Here is a 21,091-nt window from a genome sequence, read left to right as displayed (position 1 = left end):
ATCTTCCTCCCACACCTCTTCCCCTCCAACATCTCTTCATTTCTCACTCTGTGCCCATCCCACTGTCTATTCCTCACCATCTCTCTTCATCTAAATGCTCTGTCCCTCCACCTCCATGTCTATGTCCACCTTATTTAACCATCTCCATCTCACTTTTCCTCTCTCCTCTGTTTTATCAACCTAACCCTCCACATCCCCACCCTCAATCTCATCCTTCCTCTATTTCCTCTGTCACAATTAGAGTCTCACTACATATCCATGGCTAACCTGGAGCTCGTTATGTAGTCCAGTCTGGCCTTGAACATACAGAAATCCCCTAGTCTCTGCTTCATGAGCATGTTTTTGGGAAAGAGTGTAGAATCAAATTGTGGATGACGTGGGCAAATATAGTCTCACCACATTCTTCCACAATGTCAATAGCATAAATATGATATATCATCAATGCGAGCAAATATTTTATTTAAAATGTGTGTGTTCATCAATATATATGTATATCTTACATACAAAATTGTTGGGAAATGAAACATGTATGTCAAATGCTCATGAGTATAGAAGATCAGATCTAGGTTGACTAAATAAGTAAAAGAGGTAAAACTAAATATGAACATATTTTAGTCAGGATTCTCTAGAGTGAAAGAACCTCTAGGATGAATATCTCCCTATATAAAAAAGGGGATTAATGAGAATGACTTGCATGATAACCCAGCTATTGGCTACTCCAACAATGGCTGTCCATAATTGGAAAGTGCAAGAATCCATTAGTTGCTCAGGCCAGAATGCTAATCATCGAGGCTGGTCTTCAAAGTATGCTGGAATCTCTAAGAAGTAAGCTTGTATAACAGTGATTTTATGAACTTGCTATCAAGGCAAGAGCAAGGAGGTAAATGTCAAAATCTGGCTTTTTCTCTGGCCCCAGATAGGCTTCCAGCAGAAGCTGTTGCTGAGATTTGGTCTGGATTATAGATCTGCATTTCAGCTGAGTCTTCCTACCTCAAAGATTCAGATCACAGGTGATTCTCCCACTTCAAATATAAAACCCCTCACAGGTGTGCTTTACACTTTTCCTTCTTAGTTAAATTCAGATGTAGTCAAATTGACTAGTGTAGCTGGCATAGCCTGAATAATCTTAGAAACAAACAAATACACTCATGAGAAGACCCTTGTAACACAAAAGATAAATGACCCAGAGACTGATATTGTGGTTCAAACTGAAGATCAGGGTAGCAAAACCACTGACCACTAGCTGTTGCTTCAAACTCAGACTGAAAGGCTGATTCACACACCACCAAGCCTCAAACTGCTGCCTCACTTCATTGTGGCTGGAGAACCCTGATACTTCAGTGTCTTCTCATTCTCCCTCATACTAAGTCTTGCCATCTTCAGTTAGGCTGGAGAATGAATGTCTCCTATCCTCAGTGTGGTAGAAAGACTGACTAACCCTGAATTTTCTCCTGTGATATATACCTCCCGAATTCTGGGATTATAGGCATGAGCAATGGACTCTTCGAGTCTGATTCAATGTAGTGTATAACTGGGTAACCTTGACCTCAGAGAGATCTGTGTACCTGTTAATCTTGAGTCCTAGAATTAGAGGTGAGTAATAGTACTCCTACCTTCTTCCCACTGGGATTAAAGAAGTGTGCCTGGCTTCTATGGCTCATGATTGACTTGGTTGTCTAATCCTCCGAAAGCTTTAACAAATCATAAATAATATATAACTACACCTGGCCTTGGGGAAATTTCCTCCCCCAATGTGAAAGCTGCATTAAGTACAAGATTGTGTCCCACAGTCCCTCTAAGGCACTGCTGGGACAGCAGCCTGACCCCATCATGATATAGGAAGCTACATTACAAGGTGAAAATAAGTTTGTTTCTTTTTGTTGCAAAAATTCATTTTCTATTTCTTGGAATTTGATAAGATCATACCTTGAACATCCCTGCAATTTACTTGGTCTCCAATCTGTCTGTTCCTTGAAATACACTGTGCCCACAACACAATATTTTCTGTGAAATACTCTCAAGACTGCTGTCTCCCTATGTAGTCTAGTTGAAAAATGCATATGTTGACAAAATTACTTCTGAATACACCCATATTTTACCATCAAAAATGAGCCTAGAAAGTTAATTTCCAGGTGACCTCCTAAGACTCTGTCATCTGGGGATAGGTGAGTGCAAGGGTGGCAAGCCCCTGGACCTGATATATTGTGCCCCCAAAGTAAAGCCTACTTGCTTGGCCAAAACCAATTTGTGACCTTAGCCTTTACATTTGGTGGGTGGGATTAACAATAACAAGGAGATGCTATTTTCTTTTTCATTTTTGGTTTTTTGTTGGTTTGTTTTGATCTGTTTTTGGAGAAAAGGTTTTTCTATAATGCTTTGATGGCTGTCCTGGAACTCACTAGGAGAACAGGTGGCCTCGAACTTACAGACATCTGCCTACCTCTGCACCCCCCACACAAAGAGTGCTGGGATTAAAGGACCGTACAACAATACCCAGCAAAGGAGACTCTTATACGGCAGGTCTACTCCTGCTTTCTTTATCTCCTGTGGTTTCCTAAGTTTTTGTACAAGAGTAATCCAAGTTTACCACTCCTAGGGTAACCACACCCTAACAGATCAGATTTTAGTGCTGTTTTGCATGAGACACACCCTAAATTGCCCTATTGCAATTGGAGGCTTACAATTAATTGGCTGTCCCTGCTGGGGTTAGTGGGTGTGGCCATATGAGGGAGGTATAAAAGCAACAGCATTTGGGCCATGAGCTCTCTTAGAGTCCTTGGCAGAAGAGAATAGAATCCATCCACGTGCTCAAAGAGAAGCCTTCAGCAAGATGTTTGGAAGTGGCATCTGGAGTTATGGAGGCAGCTCACAGGTTCTCAGAAGGTAAATCTTACTGGAAGGCTACAGGTTGCAAGTACAGAAGCCATGCTCTACAATCTAAAAAAAATTGGAATGTGGTTTCAATGCTTAAACAGGAGAGGAAATCCAGTGTGTTTATTTCAACAGGCTGGGAGATCAAAGCCTGATACAGCATTCACCAAATCACAAAGCTAAACACCTATAACATATATGCAGGTGAACTAGCTCATACCCATGCAGGCTTTTTGATTAATTCTTTAGTATCCGGGAGATCCTTTGAGCCCCGTTAAGTTATCTGGTGGGGCAAGGTCTCCTGGTGTCCTTGAACCCTCTTCCTCCTACAATCATTCCTCCTACTCTTATGCCAGATTCCTTGTGCTCTGCCTAATTTCTGGCAGTGGGTCTCTGCATCTTCTCCTGTCAGTTGCTGGGGGAAGCCTCTCTGATGATGGTTTGGATAGAAAGCCATCTGTGAACACAGCAGAATCATTCAGTAGAAACTGTTTATTCATTTCTTTAAACATTTATTGATGTGTGTATTTATCTATTTGCCAGTTGTGTTGCAGGCAATATTGTGCATGGGCTCCTCTTCATATAGGCCTCAGGTGAGACCCGTCGTTGGTTGGCCAATCCCAAAAAATTCAAGCCAGCATGGCCCCAACAGGCATTGCTGGTAGGATAGATAGTAAATCAAAGATTTTGTTATGGCGACCTTTTGTTCATGATATGACAAATATAGCTTGTCTGAAGATTAGTGTGCCAAGCTTGGCCCTGTATTAGCCATAAAAGCCAGGCAGTGGTGGCACACACCTTTCATTCTAGTTGCCATACTAGTTAGCCATACAGTCCAAAGACTTTTTGTTTGTTTGTTTTTGTTTTTGTGTCTGGAGACAGCATTTCTCTATATTGCTTTGAAGGCTGCTCTGGAACTCACTCAGGAGAAGAGTATGGCCTTGGAACTCTTAGAGATCTGCCTGCCTCTTTCTGGCAAGTGCTGGGATTAAAGGTGTGTGCAACAATGCCCAGCAGAAGAGACTCTTGTATGGCAGGTCTACTCCTGCTATCTTTATCTGATGTGGTTTCAAAATATTTTATTTAACAAGGGAAATCCAAGACTAAGGCTCAAAGGTTAAGGAGCGCCAAACAGATCAGATTTTAGTGCTGCTTTGCATAAGCCACACCCTCAATTGCCCTTTGGAAAGTGGAGGCTTGAAGGGGTCTGGCTGTCCTGGCAGGGATTAATGGGTGTGGCCACATGAATGAGGTATAAAAGCATCAGCCCTTGGGCCAGGTGCTCCTTTAGCGTCATTGGCCATACACAAGTTACTGCATTACCCCTGGAGGCAAAGAACAGCAATTTTCACCAGGCCTATAAGGTGGGAAGTTTTTTTTTTTTCTGTAGAAGAGGGACATGGAAAAGACTGACCTTGTTTTGTCTAGGCAAAGGGGGTGCAATCAATTTTCCAGTGTCCAGCAACTTTGTACACAGTCTCAGCCAGGTCCTGGCAGATGGCAGGTATCACATCTCAGCATCTTGCTCACTGGTCCAGGTGCAGGAACTAAGGTGCCTCATAATCTTCTTTGGAGACTTTGGGTCACTGTCAGGATCTGGCAGTCTGTCTGATATTATAAACTTTAAAGATAACAATTTAAATGGCATATTCTGCAAGTCTTTGAAGCATTAGAGGTCTGTCTGTCTGTTATAGTTACTTTCCTTAAGTACACAGGTGGCTAGGTAAGGTCTTATATCTGTAATTAACTTTCAGTCTGACTGTAACTGGTTTTTAACTTATTAAAATATTTGAAACTTAGCACAGCTGAATTTAAAACTGCATAGAGTTACCTTATATTCCTTAAACAGTTGCTACATGTACACATTTTAGCTGCTTTGCTTAAACTTAACTTCTTTCTGAGACAGTGTTTTTCTGTGGCTTTGGAGTCTGTCCTGGAATTCGCTTTGCGGACCAGGCTCGCCTTGAACTCACAAAGATCCACCCACCTCTGCCTCCCAGTGGTGAGATTAAAGGCGTGTGCCACCAACGCCCTAAACTTAACTTCTGAAAACATAAACTGTAACATCTTAAAATAGATTAGCATCTTTTATTAAACAAGAGCTTTACATTATCAGGCTTTGCTTAAAAATGATTCTCAATTGAAGCACTTTAAGTACAAACATTAATAAAAAGACATTTTTAAAAAACATAAACATATAAAAAACTGGTTTTAAAAAGAAATTTAAATTCCCTTAATGACCCAGAGACTGATATTGTGGTTCAAACTGAAGATCAGGGCAGCAAAACTGCCGACCACTAGCTGTCGCTTCAAGCTCAGACTGAAAGGCTGATTCATACACCACCAATCCTCAAACTGCAGCCTCTCTTCATTGTGGCTGGAGAACCCTAACATGTCAATGTATTCTTATCCTCCCTGAAACTTGTCAACTTCAGTGAGGCTGGAGAATCAATGCCTGGTATCCTCAGTGTGGTAGAAAGAATGACTAACCCAGAATTTTCTCCTGTCCTGTATACCTCCTGAATCCTGGGATTAAAGGCATGAGCAATGGACACTTTTAGTCTGATTCAATGTTGTCTATAACTGGGTGACCTTGACCTCAGAGAGATCTGTCTACCTGTTAATCCTGAGCCCTAGAATTAGAGGTGTGTACTAGTATTCCAGCTTCTTCCCACTGGGATTAAAGGAGTGTGCTTGGTTTCTATGGCTCATGATTGACTGGGCTGTCTGATCCTCAGCAAGCTTTAATAAATCATAAATAATGTATATCTACACCTGGCCTTGTGGAAATTGATGTGAAAGCTGCATCAAGTAGAACATTGTGTCCCACAGTCCCTCAACTGAAGTCCCTCTAAGCCATGGCTGGGACAGTCTGGCTCTATCATAAGATAGGAAGCTATATTACAGGTGGAAATAAGTTTGTTTCTGTTTGTTGCAAAATTTCATTTTCTATTTCTTGGAATTTGACATGATCATACCTTGAACATCCCTGCAATTCACTTGGTCTCCAATCTGTCTGTTCCTTGAAATACACTGTGCCCACACCACAAAATTTTCTGTGAAATACACTAACACTGCTATCTCCTTATGTAGTCTACTTGAAAAATGTATATGTTGACAAAATTCCTTCTGAATACACCCATAATTTACCATCTAAAATGAGCCTAGAAAGTTAATTTCTAGGTGACCTCCTGAGACTCTGTGGTTTGGGCATAGGTGGGTGGGAGGGTGGCACTGCCCCTGTACCTGATATGCTGTGCCCAGAAGGGAAGCCTACTTGCTTCGGCCAAAAGCAATTCGTGACCTTAGCCTTTACATTCTGTGGGTGGGATTAACAATATCAAGGAGACTCTATTTTCTTTTTCATTTTCATTTTTATCTTGTACTTTTTTTGGTTTGATTTTGGAGACAGTGTTTTTACTCTACTGCTTTGATGATGGTCCTGGAACTCGCTAAGTAGAAATGGGTGGCCTCGAACTCATAGAGATCTGCCTGCCTCTGCCTCCGGAGAATTGGGATTAAAGGACAGTGGAAAAATACCCAGCAAAGAGAATTGTATGGCAGGTCTACTTCTGCTTTCTTTATCTAATGTGGTTTCATAAGTTTTTTTTTTCTTTACAATGCAAATCCAAGTTTAAGACTTATAGGGTAACTGCCCCCAAACAGATCAGATTTAGTGCTGCTTTGCATGAGCCATAACCTAAATTTCCCGATTATAATTGGATGTATATAGGGAATTGGCAGTCTCTGTTGTTAGTAGGTGTGTCCATAGGAGGGAGGTATAAAAGCACCAACATTTGGGACATGTGATCTCTTGCAGTCCTTGGCAGAAGAGAATAGAATCCATCCACCTACTCACAGAGAAGCATGTAGCAAGATGGTTGAAACTGTCATCTGGAGATATGGAGACTGCTCAGAGGCTCTCAGAATGTGAGTCTCATAGGAAGGCGTTACAGGCTGGAAGGGCTGAAGCCATGCTGTATATTCTGAAAAAATAGGAATGTGGTTTCACTACTTAAACAGGAGATGAAATCTAGTGTCTTTATGTAAACAGGCAGGCAGATCATGGGTGATTTAAGCACCCTAACTGCAGTTACACAGCAGAGGTCTCAGGGCTCTATAAAATGTTATTATCAGTAATTAGAGATAGAATTGACCCTACACATCCTACATAAATATGAACAGCTAGGTTGGTGAAATGCTAGGAATCCTCCATCCTTATATACACTTTAAAAAAAGATTGTACTTTAAACATTATTATCATTTTCAGAGGGACATTCTAAGTACAAACACCTTGCAGGCTCAAGGACATTTGTTTTTCAGTCAGAGAATTCTAAATCTCTAGAGAATACCTGACATCAACCATCAAGTGGCCTTGACTGGATGGAGAAAATCAGACTGTGGAGCTGTGTGGTCTGTGTGCCTTTGCAGAGAGCCTCCAGCCCCAGGTGGGCTTCAGGGATTACAGAAGCTGCATGATTGACCAGAATGAGACAGCTCAGGTGTGATTTCTATACCAGATTTTACTGGAAAAGCTCCACCTTTAAACCCAAGAGGTACACACAGGCAGATCTATGGATGTTCCAGGTCAGCCTGGTCTACAGGGCTAGTTTACCACTTCCAAATCTGCACAGAGAAAAAAAAATGAAGAAAACCAAATGATGAAATAAACTTGGGAGTTCTTTGGAATGAACAGGGCATCCTGATGGACCAGACTGATTCCATTTGATGTCAAAGTCATTTGTGTTAAGGTCAGAATAAGTTGTTGTTTTTGCTACAGTACGACTCTACCCCAGGATGATGGGGTGTCCAGTCATGGAACCTTGAGACATTCTGCCACACTAGTTGTCAAATAATCTAATCTGTTATCAGGTTCTGTAAACATCTCTTTCCAAATCATGATGTTAAGAAGATCTCATTTTGTAAGGTTCTCTAGAAGAGAGCCTGCAAATTAACCGACACTGTATTCTAAATTCTCATATTGTAGATCCAGTTCTGAGCCTAGGAAATAAAGCTTGCTTAATTCACTTTAACAGGGGTGGCAGTTGGTGGTCTCAAAAATTCAGATTTTATCAGCAAACTGAGAAATCCTGGTATGTGGGTGAAATCATCTTTCCTTCTTTCTTCCTGTCCGTCCTTCCTTCCTTCCTACCTTCCTTCCTTACATCCTTCCTTCCTTTCTTCCTTCCTTCACTCCTTCCTTGCAATCCTCCTACCTTTCGTTCTTCCTTCATTCCTTGCTACTGGTTTTTCTCTTGTACAGTACTTTCCCCTTCCTCCACTTTTCCCAGTTACTGCTACATCTCCCCTCTCCCCTGTTCCCTTCATCCTCCATTTCTCTTCAGAGGAGATTATGCCTTCCCGGAATATCAACCTAATGGTGCATTGGAGGACACAATAAGACTTGGCACCAATGCTCATATTCATGCTGGATGACCAATACAGTAGGTGGAGAAGGGTCTCAAGATCAGGCAAAAATGTTCAGAGATTTGTCCATTCCCCCTGTTATGGCTTTCAGCAAATCACAAAGCTGTTCACCTATGACATATATGCAGGTGAACTAGCTCTTACCCATGCAGTCTTTTTGATTAATTCTTTAGTCTCTATGAGACCCTTTGAGCCCTGTTAAGTATTCTTGTGAGGCAAGTTCTCGTGGTGTCCTTGAACCCTCTTCCTCCTACAATCATTCCTTCTGCTCTTATGCCAGAATCTTTGTGCTCTGGATAAATTCTGGCAGTGGGTCTCTGCATCTTCTCCCATTAGTTCCTGGGGGAAGCCTCTCTGATGATGGTTAGGATAGGAAGCCATGGGTGAACATAGCAGAATCATTCATTAGAAATTGTTTATTCGTTTATATAAACATTTATTTATGTGAGTATTTATCTGTTTGCCGGTTGTGTTGCATGCAATGTGGTGCATGGGCTCGTCTTGGTATAGGCCACAGGTTAGACCAGTCATTGTTTGGCCACTCCCCAAAATTCAAACCAGCATGGCCCCAACAGGCATTGCTGGTAGGATAGATATTAAATCAAAGATTTTGTGATGGTGATGTTTTGTTCATGGTATGACAAACATAGCCAGCCTGAAGATCAGTGTGCCAAGCTTGGCCCTGTATTATCAACAAAAGCCAGGCAGTGGTGGCACACACATTTCATGCTAGTTGCCATACTAGTTAGCCATACATTCCAAAGACTTTTTGTTTGTTTGTTTGTTTGTTTGTTTGTTTGGTTGGTTTTTGTGTCTGGAGACTGCGTTTCTCTATCTTTCTTTGAAGGCCGTTCTGTAACTCAATCAGGAGAACAGGGTGGCCTCGGAACTCATAGAGATCTGCCTGCCTCTTTCTGGCAAGTGCTGGGATTAAAGGTGTGTGCAACAATGCCCAGCAGAAGAGACTCTTATATGGCAGGCAGGTCTACTCCTGCTATCTTTCTATCTTTATCTGATGTGGTTTCACAATTTTTTTTCTTTTTTCTTTTTAAACAAGGGAAATCCAAGACTAAGGCTCAAAGGTTAAGGAGCGCCAAACAGATCAGATTTTAGTGCTGCTTTGCATAAGCCACACCCTCAATTGCCCTTTGGCAATTGGAGGCTTGTATGGGATTGTCTGTGCCTGCTGGGTTAGTGGGTGTGGCCACATGACTGAGGTATAAAAGCGTCAGCACTTGGGCCAGGTGCACCTTTGGAGTCATTGGCAGAAGAGAGTAGCATCCATCCACCTGCTCCCAGAGAAGTCTGCAGCCAGGTGTTGGCAAGTGGCGGCTGGAGATATGGAGGCAACTCAGAGGCTCTCCGAAGTGGAGTCTCCCTGGAAGGCCGGTACAGGTTGCAAGCCCTCAAGCCATGCTCTAGATTCTGAAGTGTCTTTGTGTTCTTATGGTTCTGCAGATTCAGCCTGGTCATCTCCTTTGGCCCAAGACCTCCACCAGGATAATGCTCAGGGGACAGCAGAGCTGGCTGCCAGGGGCAAGCACAGTGCGAGTTGGGAGAGGCCCCTCGGCGTGGGTGTGGGTCTCCTGAACACAGGCAACAGCTGCTACCTTAATGCAGCCTTGCAGTGTCTGACACACACGCCTCACTCGCCAACTACATGCTCTCCCGGGAGCATTCTCGGAGCTGCTGTTACCACCCGGGAAGCTGCACAATGTGTGCTCTGGAAGCTCAAGTTAATCAGAGTCTCCTCCACTCCAAGGATGTCATGCAGCCCTCGAAGATCTTGACTGGTGCCTTCCACCGGCAGAAGCAGGAAGATGCCCACGAGTTTCTGATGTTTACCTTGAATGCCATGCACGAAGCCTGCCTTCAAGGGAGAAAGCCTTCAGAAGAATCCTCGAAGGACAGCACCCCGATCTACGAGATATTTAGAGGTTCGTGGAGATCTCAGGTCAGGTGTCTCCAGTGCCAGGGCACCTCAGATGCCTTTAGCCCATTCCTGGATGTCCTACTGGATATCCATGAGGCTCACAGTGTGAAGCAAGCCTTGGAGTATTTAGTGAAGGCCGAAGAACTGTGTGGGGAAAACGCCTACTTCTGTGACCATTGCCAGGAGAAGACGCCAGCTTTGAAGAGCCTGGCAATCCAAGGCGCCTCGAAGGTTCTGCTGCTGGTCTTGAACCGCTCCTCAGACTCCGCGGGTGGCCAAACGGACAGGAAAGTAATGTACCCCGAGTCCCTTGACCTGAGGCCATACATGTCTCAGTCTAACAGAGGACCGTTGGTGTATGCCCTGTATGCCGTGCTGGTCCAAGCTGGTGCGACTTGCCACTCTGGACATTACTTCTGTTATGTCAGGGCTGGCAACGGGAAGTGGTACAAAATGGATGATTCTACGGTCACCAGGTGCGAAGTGGCTTCTGTCCTGAGTGAGTCCGCCTATCTGCTCTTCTATGTCCAGGGGACCGATGGCAGAGGGGACAGTGTCAATAGGCCAGTAGGCACAGGAAACAAGGCTCACGCTGGGAAAGGCTGGCAGAAAAAGCACAAGAGAAGATCTTGTGTGCAGGCCGCAGAGCCACGGCGAGAGCCGGAAGAGGCTGCGGCCCAAGCAAAGTCTTTAGACCAGTGGAAGGTGCTCGAGGAAAACAAGCGCCCGGAAAGTGGGCTGAACCTCCAGCGACCTGGGTCCACTCCACCAGCCGATGGAGTTGGGATCCACCGGGCCAGAAGCAGAGAGGACTGGGACAGGAACCGGCCCGACAAGGAGAACCACCCATGGCACGATTCTGCCAGGTTCCCGCCTGCTCCCAGAGCCATGGACTCTGGGTTACCCTGCAGTCAGGAAGAAAGAGCAAGATCCAAGAAGAAGAAAAAGAAGCCAACTTGGAGGCCTCTGCCTCTTTACTAATGCTCACAAAAAACTCACGGACCCTCCGTTTTGGTGATTGGGGGGGGGGTCCTGAAGACATCTGTGAACTGGAGGAGGCACTTGAAAAGCAAGAGACTTGCAACTGGACCCCACGATGTGCCGAGGTCTCACCCTTCATCTCTTTCCATGCCTGGCCTTGCTGATTGCCTAAGAAAAACAGCTTGGATGCAGAAAACAAACTTTCCCGGGTCCTAGGACGAGTGAAACTCCAGAAAGCTTCTGGGTTCCAGGGGGACTCCTGCAGTAGCCTCTACTCTTCCTCACCGACTCCATGCAAGTTAGAGACTAACTCAGCAACCACATATTTTGGATGCTGGATTTCCCTTCAGCCAGCAAGGGGCTGCTCAAATGGCCTCCCTTAACTGTTTCCTGTGAGATCTTCCTTTCGGGTTTGCTATCTAGAACCCTCTGTGGGAACTTTCTTACTCATTGTTCTAGAGCTGCAATACTTTGAACCAAATAAATTCTGTTACTTCTCACTCTTTGTTGGTCTTTTCTTTTCAGCATGACTTCATATCAATATTGAGTATTCTGGGAAGGGTCGACTCTGCTTAGGAATAGAAAAAATAGGAATGTGGTCTCACTGTTTAAACCGGAGATGACATCCAGAGTGTTTATGTCAACAGGCGGGCAGATCACCGGTGATTTAATCACTGCAGTTACTCAGCAGAGTATGCAGGGCTCCATAAAATGTTATTATCAATAATTAGAGATTGTGTTGAGGCTAGAAATCCTATATTACTATGAACAGCGAGGTAGCTGAAAAGCTAGGTCCCGGCCTTACTCTGATACACAGTAGAAAAAGACTGCAGATTAAAGATCCTTACCTTTTTCAGCTGGACATTCTAAGTGCAAACAGCTGCAGGTTCCAGGACATTTGCTTTTCAGGGAGGGCATTCTAAATCCCTAGAGAATACGTTTCATCTACGATCTAGTGACCTTGACTGGATTGAAAAAAAAATATTTGTTGTTTTTGCTACAGTGTTGAATTTAGACCCCCAGGACTCTACCCTAGGATGATAGTGTCCTGTCAAGGAACCAGGAGACATTCTGGCACAATAGTTGTCAAATAATCTAATCTGTTATCATTTTATGTAAAAATCTCTTTCAAAATCAAGATGTTACAAACATCTCATTTTGTAAGGTTCTCTAGAAGAGAGCCTGTTATATCAAACAAGAGTGTATTCTCAATTGTCATATTGTAGATCCATTTCAGAGCCTAGGAAATAAAGCTTGCCTAATTCATTTTAACAGGCGTGGCAGTTTGTATTCTCAAAAATTCAGATTGCTAGCTCACTGATAGAAATTCTGGTATGAGGGTGAAATCATTTCACTTATATCATGTTTCCTTCTTTCTTCCAGTCTTTCCTCCTTTCTATCTTCCTTCCTTCCCTCCTTCATTCAGTTCTTACTTCCTTCATTTCTTGATTGCTTCCTTCCTATTGCTTTTTCTCTTGTACTTTACATTTCCACTACATTTTCCACTTCCTCCTTATTTCCCTGTTACTCCTATATCTCCCCTCTCCCCTGTTCCCTTCGCCCTCCATTTCTTCAGAGGATATTAGGCCTTCCCAGAATATCAACCTAATGGGTCATAGGAGGACACAATAACACTAGGCACCAATCCTCATATTAATGCTGGATGACCAATACAGTAGGTGGAGGAGGGTCTCAAATTCCCACAAAATCTTCAGAGATTTGCCCATTGCCCCTTTATGGCTTTCACCAAATCACACAAACTATACACCTATAACATATATGCAGGTGAACTAGCTCATACCCATGCAGTCTTTTTGATGAATTTTTTAGTTTGTGAGACAGTTTGAGCCCTAGTAAGTTATCTTGTCGGGCAATTGAAAAATTTGGTGGAGGACTAAACAAATAATTCTCCCCAGAATAATCCTAAATGGCAAAAAGACTTTGAAGGAAGTACTCAACATGCTTAATCATCAGGGAATTGCAAATCAAAAGGACTCTGAGATACCTTCTCATACCTGTCAGAATGGCTAAGATTAAAAATATTGAGGACAGCTCATTTTTTAGAGGATGTGGAGTCAGGAGAACACTCCTCCACTGCTTGTGGAAGTGCAAACTTGTACAGCCATTTTAGAGATCATTATGGTGGTGTCCAATAAAAACGTGGATCAATCTACCTTAAGAACCTGCATCCCACTCTTGAGAATTTACCAAAAGGATATTCAATATTACGCAAAGGAAATTTGCCCAACCATGTTCATAGCAGCATTATTTATAATAGCTAGGACCTGGAAACAACGTGGATGCCCCTCAACAGAAGAATGGATAAAGAAAATATGGTACATTAACATAATGGTGTACTAGTCAGCAATAAAAAATGATGACCTCATGATTTCAGGCAAATGGATGGTGTTAGTATTAGGCATCTGTACTATGGTGTTCCTGGGGTTCTGATAAAATACATCCTCAGCTGTAGCCACTAAGAGCACCACCTGTGCCTGTTCACCATGTTCCTTTTAAAAGGGCCTTGCATACCTCCAAGCCTCCACTCTCTTTCCCTTTTTCTCTCCCTCTGTCTGTCTGTCTGTTCTTCTCTCTCTCTCTCTCTCTCTCTCTCTCTCTCTCTCTCTGTGTGTGTGTGTGTGTGGCGCACGTGGACACACACACACACACACACACACACACACACACACACTTGCCCATATTTACTCTCTCCTTTAGCTCCTGTCCCCAGAGACTGGTGTCCCCACTCCCCTATCCCATTTTGATCCATTTATCTAATAAAACCCCATATGCTTCAACCTGTTGCATGGCATCTTTTTTCTCATGTGCTGGTTTTCTTAAATTACTACAGATGGAACTTGAATAAACTATTCTGAGTGAGATAACCCAGACTTGGGAACACAAAGACAGTATGTATTCACTGATAGGTATCCATTTTTATTTTAATATTTGTTGCTATGTTGAGCATTTAACCTATAGGCATTCATGTATTGGACTAACACTCTATCATTGTGTTACACTGTCTACCCTAAAATATTCTTTTATTTTGAGACTGGGTCTGGCCTACAAATATTCTTATCCAAACGATGTTCTATTTAATCCAGCTCAAATAGATTTTTTTCCTATAGATTGGAAACTTTAATATTATTTGTTTTTTCTTTGGTGACAATTTTGTAATTATCTTCCAATTATATAAGAACATTGATTATCATTCCTTGCTTCTTAAGATGGTTTAAATGTAACTTAAATCATGGAAAGGGAGATATTGAGACAAACTATTTACAAGGTTTTATGGAGGTGTACAGATTGCTCTTTAATTATGATATAGAAATTTTCACAGTGTCCACAAATTTAGGCATTTCCATTTGTAGTCAATCCATAACACACAATCAATTTTGTTGCTGGTAAAACTATGGAGAAAGATTGTTTCTTCCAGATAATTCTAAATAAAGAAAATGCATGGAATTGAATCAAAGACCGAGACTAATCCACACAACTATGAACACCTGACTTTTGATAAAGAAGCCAGAAATAGACAGTAGAAAAGGAAAGCATCATCAGTGGTGCTTGCTAGTCTAACCGGATGTCAGCATGTAGAAGAATGAAAATCGATCCATGTCTATTACCCGGCACAAAACTTAAATCTAAGTGGACCAAAAACCTCAACATATAACCAGATGTGCAGGCCCTGATAAAATAGAGAAAGTGTGGAATAGCCTTGAACTCAATGGCACAGGATACAACTTCCTGAACAGAACAGCAATTGCACAGGCACTAAGAAAATCATTCAATAAATGGGACCTCATGAAATTGAGAAGGTTATTTAAGACAAAGGACTCCATCATTTGGACAAAACATCAGCCTAAAGGTGGTTAATATACAAACTATATAAAGAAATGATGAAACTAAACTTTGAAAACCAAATACTCCAATTAAATTTCAGGATACAGATCTAAACAGATAATTCTCAACAAAATACTCTCAAATGGCTGAGAAATATTTTTAAAATGTTAGCCATCCTTAGCCATTATGGAAATGCAACTGAAACAACTCTCAGATAATATCCTACACATGTCAAAATAGCTAATATCAAAAACACAAGTCACAGCTTATGTTGTCAAGAATGTAGAGTTAGAGGAACACTTATCCATTGCTGGTGAGAGTGCCAATTTGTACAGATACTTTGGAAAACAATGTGGCAGTTCCTCAGAAAATTAGGAGTTGATTTACCACAAGACCCATCTACACCACTCTGGGAATGGACTTATATCCAGAGGACGATCCATCCTCCCACAAGAACACTTGCTCAACTGTGATCATCGCAGCTTCATTTATAATAGAAATTGGAAGCATCCTAGATATTCCTCCACTGACAAATGAAAAGAGGGAAAATGTACACAATGGAATATTACTCAGCTGTTAAAAAATGACATTGTGAAATATGAAGGCAAAAGGATAGAAATGATAGTAGGCAGAATTTTCTTTCCTGCCTACCAGTATCTAAATAACTGGGATGAAGACTAAAAATTAATTATAAATGCAAACCTGATAGCTCAGGCTTATTTCTAAGTAGCTCTTACTACTTAAATTATACAGTATTTCTTTTTTGAAATAGATTTTTTTAAATTCAAAACAATCTTATTTACATATCCACCCCAGTTTCCTCTCCCTTCCCATCCTCTCAGGTCTTCCACACACTTCCTATCCCACCTGCATCCACGAACAAGGGAGGATGAGGCCTTCCATGGGGAACATCAGAGTCTGTCACATCATTTGGGGAAGGGCCTAGGGCTTTTCCTGGACATCTAGGTTCAGAGAAGTATCGCTTAAAGGGCAATGGGCTCCCAAAGTCCATTTGTGCACTAGGGATAGATACTGGTTCCACTGCCAGAGGCCCTATAGACTGCCCAGGCCTCATAACTGACACTCACTTTCAGGTAGCTTGATTTTGGGTCCCATGCCGTTTCCCCAGCTGTTCAGACTGGGGTCTGTGAGCTTCCCACAGAGCAGCTGTTTCTGTGGGTTTCCCCAGCATGGTCTTGACCCCTTTGCTCCTCACTGGTCCTCCTCTGCAACTGGGTTCCAGATTTCAGTTCAGTGTTTAGCTCTGGGTGTGTGCTTCTGCTTCCTTTAGCCTTTAGACTCTGCACTTCTTCCCAGCATGCTCTGCTTCCAAAACCCTGCCAAGATATTGGCCAATAGTTTTTTTATTAACAGTGAGTGTAACACATTTTCATAGTGTGTAGCAGGATTATTCTACAGCATTTTCCCTTTTGTCTATATAAAAAGGAAGGGTTAATTTAATAATGAAATGCCCTGTTCTGTAGGTCTTTAAAGTGTTTCAAGACCATCTATATATCTAAATAGATTTGTAGATGACCGTGAAAACATAACTAACAGAACTATAAATTTAGCTATTATACATGACTATTAATCTGTATTTGTTAATTATATACTACATACTACATTAAATGAGCCACATAATACCTCAAACAAGAGTAGAAACATCCATACAGTATAACAAAGTAACTTCAAATTTCTATCACTAAGCCAAATCCATATCAATGTAAAATATTTAAGATTGATAGTTGCTTTTGATTAAAGTAGATTCAATAATCTACATTTTTACCTCATTATTTCTATACTTTCTATACCTTTGTTCCTTTAAAACAAAATCTTTAATTTAACTCATTTGTTTAGATCTTTTTTTTTCAAAAACCATGATGAATAACAACTTTTAACCACCCCCCTTAAATGATAGTAAACATCCATAATCTGGCTTTTGGGAATATGGTGTTATTTTCTACACTACTCTGTGGTGTTTGTAGGCACTGGTGTCTATGGAGGAACCTTGAGAAAATGAGGAAAATTGTTAGGTCTTGGCTGGAGTGTTTTTTGGGTCTGAATCATCTTGGCCAGAACTTTGAAGCTGTTTTGGATGCAGAATTCTGAGAAGACCCTAACACAGACATTCTGAGATGCTGGATCACCTGGGTCATCCATTTTCATTGGTGCTTGGTCTCCTTATTCTAAAAATACATACTTTTAAGGGTAACATACAAATATGGAAAATGTGGTGTTTTCAAGTCAGTTAAACATTACTTTTTGTTTTATATTTGAGCAGGAAAAATATGCATTAAGTGTGTGGGTTTTCTAGGTTTATTTCTTTTTCTGTTGCCAGGGATTCAGGGGTTTCCCCAGACAAACCTCATCATCTACAATCTGGAATGAATCCATAGTCTTTCATTTCCTATGGAAATAAAAGCTTAACTTTTGCCCAAAAGCATACATTTTGACTTCCATTTTGAAGTCAAGATTTTTTTTAAATAGATAGGTTAGTTTAATCTAACAGCATTCAAAATCCAGTTTCTGTTATCAGCCAAAAACCTTGAAAGATAGCACAATAGGACACAGAATCCAGAATATCTGTGTGGTTTCCATCTTTATGTTGCTTTTAAAAATATTATCTACTCCCTTTTCAAGGACTTTATTCATATATATACATATATCATGGTGATATATTTTTTGATTTATTACAGCTTGCCTGAGGAGGTCAGAAAGACAAGTCATCCTCAAGATGTAGAGATCAGACAGTGGAGGTACACATCTTCAATCCCAGGACTGGTTACAAAGAGGTAGACAGATCTCTGTTAGTTCTAGGCTACTATGGCCTAGACAAGAGTGAATAGTAACAGAGCTCATGCCTTTGATCCTAGCACCTACAATCACATACATTTAATTCCTTTATTAGGGCGAAATATAAAACAGGAGCAAGGTCTCAGAGATTGCATTTATTCTGCAGCCATATAAAGCATAGTATGGCTCAGTCTCTGAATTCTCTAGCCATACTGAGGAGAAGATAATAGTCTGGGCTTTGGTTGTGACAGGATCGCCTTTCAAAGTGAGGTAAAGTTAAGAGCTGGTGGCCAGATACGTTGTTTTTCTGATCTTTAGTTTGAAGGCTGAATGAACCCCAATATCTGTTTCTGGGTATTTTATTTTTCATATTACAATATAAGAACTGTCTATAACTTTTTTATTTTGTCTCAGAAAGCTTTGCACATTTTTATATACTTTAACATCTTAATAGGTATTTTTCCCCTCTGGAAGTATCATTACGGAGCATCTGTATCCTTTGTTGTCTGCATGAGAACACCCTGCCTCATGCAATGAGCTGGTATTTCAATCCAGGAGACAATGCCTGGGAGGCATCTCTCTATATATCAGCTCATATAAGAGAATGTAGGAAAAAGCAATGTGGGTCTGCTGGCAGCTCCCAAGAGATACATCTCTGTACTGCATCCAACATGAGAGGCACATGACTTAAAATAAGCTGTATTTAGGTAAATATCTGTATGTTTAGAATGTTTTTAAAGTTTTCTCAGTCTTATGTAGATAAAGGTGAACCATGTTGGAACACCAGTTATAGGCAAAAACTAACATTCCTGCATGCTAGTTCCCTACTGACATGGAGCCTAAAAGATAATTATAAATTGTCTGCCAATAGCTCAGACTTATTAATACCTAGCTCTAACAACTAAGTTTTACCACATGGCTCATTTTGTACACATTCTACCTCTGCATCTGGCTCAAGACTCCTCATAGTCTTCTTCCCAAAATTCTCTCTGTCCCCCAAAATCCTGCCTATATATCAACCAATCAGCTTTTTATTGATAATGATAGCAACACATGTTCACAGTGTACAGAAGGATAATTCCACAGCAATAGTCATTTTCTGTCAAGTAAACCAGACACAAAAAGACAAATAGGGGATACACTCACTTATAATTCTACATTAGTTGCTAAGTAAAGAACAATCGTGCTACAATCAACAGACCATAAAGTCTAAGTAGCAAGGTGGATCAAGGTGGGTATACATGACTCTCTCTCTGGGAAGGTGAAATAGAATAGATTTTGCTGGAGGACTGGGGGCAGGTGGTGATGGTAACAGGAGAGATCAGGCAGTGGGGAGGGAAAGAGGAATAGAGTACTGGTAGGAAAAAACCAGAATTGGGGGCTGCATTGGGGAGGGGTAATATAGAAACAAAGCAGTGCAATGAAAACTCCATGGAATCCCTAGAAGTGACACTAGACAAATTTCCTAATAATAGGGTATATGGAGCCCAAACTGGCTATCTTCCATAACCAGGCAAGGTGCCTAACAGTGGGGCTGGGTCATCAACGCAGCCACAAAACATTCAAATTTCTATCTGTCATACCTGAGAGACCTGCTGTTGTTGGTGAAGAACTTGTGTGAGTGGCCAACCCATAACTGGTCCAAATTATAGTCCATGCCACAAGAAGGAGCCCATTCCTGATTTTGCATGGGTGATCAGGAGCCAGAGACAGGACAGCCCAAAGATCGAGTATAGACCATAAGTAAGCTGCAAAAACCATAACAATAAGAACATCAACAATACTAAAAATCAATGAATATTCCTGAATGTTATTCTGCTTCAATCACAGATTGGTGTGGAGTCTAATTGTCATAAGATGAGCATCATTTGGGAACTGATAGGAGTAGATGCAAAGACCCACATCCCTTTGAGAATATGGGGGTCAGTTACTTTCAAACTACCACATTCTACCCCTTAGGATCCATAAATTTGTAACAACATCATAATGCAAAATGGATTCTGTCCAATTTCAAAAGTCTTCATTGTCTATCATATTCTCAACAATGTTTTAAATTCAAAGTCCCTTCTGATACTCATAGAAATCTCTTAACTGTAATCCCCTATAAAATTAACATCAAATCATATACTTCCAACATATAATGGCACAGGTATATACTACCATTTCAAAACATAGGAAGGGGGATAGGCAAGAAATACTGGACCAAAGCACAACCAAAAACCATCTGGGCAAATTCCAAATTCTGCATGTTCTTATCTGATGTTGAAAAACTCTTCAAATCTCCAACTCCAATCAGCTTTGATGACTGCAACACACTTCTTGCTCTTGGGCTGGTTCCCCTTCCTTTAGCAGCTGTCATCCACAGGTATCTCATGATTCTAGTATCTCTATTATCTTGGGCTTTCCAAGGCAATCCACACCTCACATTCACAAGTTCCCACAATGGCGTCTCTACTACGTCTCCATTCAGGGACACTCCAGACACATGCCTGACCTCAGTGTCTGTTTTTAGGCAGAGAGAAATTCCATAAGTTATTTCTTGTATTCTTATCTCTAAAGCTGCCAGTTTGTGCTGCCTGATGGGGCTGGAATATGGCCCCCTTGCCAGTTACATCTTCACCAACTTTCTATCCTTTGTTACCTAAGCTTAGGTGTCCTGAAACTTGCTGTGTAGACAAGGCTGGCTTCACACTCAGAGGTCCATTAATCTTTGCTTTCCCAGCACTGGGATTAAAGGCATGCACCATCTCAACTGCCTCTAAATTTTACTTCAATTCCTTTTCACAAGTTGGAAACTTACCTATGAAGGATCTTGTCCTGAGACCACTACTTTCTTTCTTCAATTCTTAATCCATTTATCTCCTTGAATATAGGATTTAGCTCTAGTACTTTCATGTACTCTTTTCCCCCTCAAAATTTACATTTTGTAATGTACTCTGTTTGCCTTGCTCATTTTCATTATAAATCTTCATTAGAGTTAGCACTAGTAACCAGAAAACAGAGTTTTTATACTAGGCTGTTTTGGGTTTCTTCTGCAACTGTATTAATCCAAAACTCTTCACATCAGGCCTAGGCAGATGCTTTGTACACTTTCTCTACCAAAATATCACAAGAATGATCTCTACACAACATACTAAAATTCTCCTCTAAAACATCTTGAGAGAGCCCTACCCCCATGTTCATCAAATCACACTTAGCACCACTGTCTTCAGTTCTCCTACTAGGATGGCCCATTAAACTGCA

At 41.4% G+C, this 21,091-nt stretch overlaps 1 pseudogene; it reads left to right on the top strand.

The window, feature by feature from the left end:
* The first annotated feature begins 9,638 nt into the window (after positions 1–9,638).
* On the top strand, positions 9,639–11,212 carry LOC118237632 (annotated as a pseudogene).
* Positions 11,213–21,091: the final 9,879 nt, after the last annotated feature.

This window comes from Cricetulus griseus, chromosome 3, assembly GCF_003668045.3.
Source record: "Cricetulus griseus strain 17A/GY chromosome 3, alternate assembly CriGri-PICRH-1.0, whole genome shotgun sequence".
In the NCBI taxonomy this organism is placed as follows: domain Eukaryota; kingdom Metazoa; phylum Chordata; class Mammalia; order Rodentia; family Cricetidae; genus Cricetulus; species Cricetulus griseus.
Note: the sequence above shows the minus strand (reverse complement) of the source record. Positions and strands in the feature narration are given on the sequence as shown.